The sequence below is a fragment of the Bubalus bubalis genome, chromosome X, assembly GCF_019923935.1.
Source record: "Bubalus bubalis isolate 160015118507 breed Murrah chromosome X, NDDB_SH_1, whole genome shotgun sequence".
Taxonomy (NCBI): domain Eukaryota; kingdom Metazoa; phylum Chordata; class Mammalia; order Artiodactyla; family Bovidae; genus Bubalus; species Bubalus bubalis.
Window position 1 is genome coordinate 103,772,709 of NC_059181.1, and position 3,106 is coordinate 103,775,814.

Genomic DNA, 3,106 nt, shown 5'->3' on the forward strand with positions numbered 1-3,106 from the left:
TGGCATGCTGCGATTCATGGGGTCGTAAAGAGTCGGACACGACTGAACGACTGATCTGATCTGATGATCCCATTGCCATTTACTTTATTGTTTGGGGTTTGAGTCTATACACACTTTTTGTGTTTCCTGTCTAGAGAATATTCTTTAGCATTTGTTGGAGAGCTGGTCTGGTGGTGCTGAATTCTCTCAGCTTTTGCTTGTCTGTAAAGCTTTTGATTTCTCCTTCATATTTTAATGAGATCCTTGCTGGGTACAGTAATCTGAGATGTAGGTTATTTTCTTTCATCACTTTAAGTATGTCCTGATATTCCCTCCTGGCCTGAAGTGTTTCTATTGAAAGATCAGCTGTTATCTTTCTGGGAATCCCTTTGTGTGTTATTTGTTGTTTTTCCCTTGTTGCTTTTAATATTTGTTATTTGTGTTTGATCTTTGTTAATTTGATTAATATGTATCTTGGGGTGTTTCTCCTTGGGTTTATCCTGTTTGGGACCCTCTGGGTTTCTTGGACTTGGGTGATTATTTCATTCCCCATTTTAGGGAAGTTTTCAACTATTATCCCCTCAAGTATTTTCTCATGGTCTTTCTTTTTGTCTTCTTCTTCTGGGACTCTTATGATTCGAATGTTGGGGCGTTTAAGACTGTCATGGAGGTCTCTCAGATTTTCCTCATTTCTTTTAATTAATTTTTCCTTTTTCCTCTCTGATTCATTTATTTCTGCTATTCTATCTTCTACTTCACTAATCCTATCTTCTGCCTCCATTATTCTACTATTTGTTCCCTCCAGAGTGTTTTTGATCTCATTTATTGCATTATTCATTATATACTGACTCTTTTTTATTTCTTCTAGGTCCTTGTTAAACCTTTCTTGCATCTTCTCAATCCTTGTCCCCAGGCTATTTATCTATGATTCTATTTTGGTTTCAAGACTTTGGATCATTTTCACTATCATTAGTCAGAATTCTTTATCAGGTAGATTCCCTATCTCTTCCTCTTTGGTTTGGTTTGGTGGGCATTTATCCTGTTCCTTTACCTGATGAGTATTCCTCTGTATCTTCATCCTGTTTATATTGCTGTGTTTGGGGTTGACTTTCTGTATTCTGGAAGTTTGTGGAGTTCTCTTTATTGTGGAGTTTCCTCACTGTGGGTGGGGTTGTACAGGTGGCTTGTCAAGGTTTCCTGGTTAGGGAAGCCTGTGTCGGTATTCTGGTGAGTGCAGCTGTATTTCTTCTCTTTGGAGTGCAATGAAGTGTCCAGTAATGAGTTATGAGATGTCAATGGGTTTGGAGTGACTTTGGGCATCCTGTATATTGAAGCTCAGGGTTGCGTTCCTGTGTTGCTGGAGAATTTTCATGGCATGTCTTGCTCTGGAACTTGTTGGGTCTTGGGTGGTGCTTGGTTTCAGTGTAGGTATGGAGGCATTTGATGAGCTCCTGTGGATTACTGTTCCCTGGAGTCTGGAGTTCTCTGATGTTCTCAGGATTTGGACTTAAGCCTCCAGCTTCTGGTTTTCAGTCTTATTTTTACAGTAGCCTCAAGACTTCTCCATCCACTGTGTCATGAGTTTGAGCATGTTACTTAGCCTCTCTAAGGATCCATTTTCTCTTCTCTTTCTTCCCTGTAGAAGTAGGGCCTGCTCCCCACAGAGTGAGAGCCAGAATGGGTGCGAGCAGGGCAGTAATCTGCCTTTCAGAGGCAGGAGCTCTCGGGCTGGTACTCAGGTTCAGCAAGCTGGAGAAGTGTGTCTACCCAGGCAGGAAAAAAAAGTCACAACATTCTTAATGAGGCATTGCTACTTGGCTGGTCTCAGTTAGAATCATAGTAGAGTAAGCTGAAGTTGTCTTGTAGATGGTGAATAATTAACAACTCCAAAGAGAAAAATAAAAATGATGATTATAGCTCTTTCTTCGATTCCTGGAATGATCCCACTTAGCACAATGCTCCTCTTTCCTGCCAACAAATGATCTTTGTTTTCTGAATGTTGAGTTTTAAGCCAGCTTTTTCACTCTCCTCTTTCACTTTCATGAAGAGGCTCCTCAGTTCCTCTTCGTTTTCTGCCATAAGGGTGGTGTCATTTGCGTATCTGAGGTGATTGATATTTGTCCCAGAAATTTTGATTCTAGCTTGTGCTTCATCTAGCGCAACATTTCACCAGATGTACTCTGCATACAGTGTCTGGTCTCTGCATGTTTCAGAGTCTGTGAAAGCCCACTTGGTATTAGTTTAGAAGCCCAAGAAAGCACACAAGCAGACACTATGGTTCCCATATTTGGTACACATACACACACATACACACACACATAAGCACATGCACACTTGTGCTATTAAATAACCTTTATTGAATTATATGTGACACACAGTATTATATTCATTTCAGGTGCAGGACTTAGTAATTCTGTGTTTTATACATTACTCCGTGATTGCCATGACAAATCTAGTTACCTCCTGCCACCATACAGACTTATTACAATGTGATTGACTGTATTTCCTATCTTGTACATTACCTCCTTTGGACTTTTGATTCATTGCTTTTGCTTCTGGCCTCTACCCAGAAATATCACTGTCATTCTCAATGTCAAAGAGCTTATGGCTTGTGTTTCCTTCTAGGAGTTTTATGGTTTCAGGCCATACATTTAATCCATTTTTGTGTAAGAAAATGGTCCAGTTTGATCCTTTTGCATGTAGCTGTTCAGTTTCTCCAACAGCACCTGTTGAACAGGCTGTCTTTTTCCTGTCATGCACCCTTGCCTCCTATGACATAGATGAATTGACCATATGCACCGGGCTGTGTTTCTAGGCTCCCTCTTCTGTTCCACTGGTCTATGTGTCTGTTTTCCTGCCAATACCATGCCTGTTTGATGACCATAGCTTTGTAGTGTCATATGAAGTCATGGAGCCTGATTCCTGAGGCTCTCCCCTTCTTTCTCAATTCATGGCAAGCTCAGCAGTAAATCTGTGCCTGTGGCAAACTGACTTTGACCAGAGGCATCCACTTCCCAAGTCTCTGGCAGACCTACCTAAATTTATTTTGCTCTGTGTAACCAGGAGGGAATCTTCCTGACAGGCGCCAGCTGCTCCCCACCCCCCAATGCAAGAAGCTGTTTGGAGC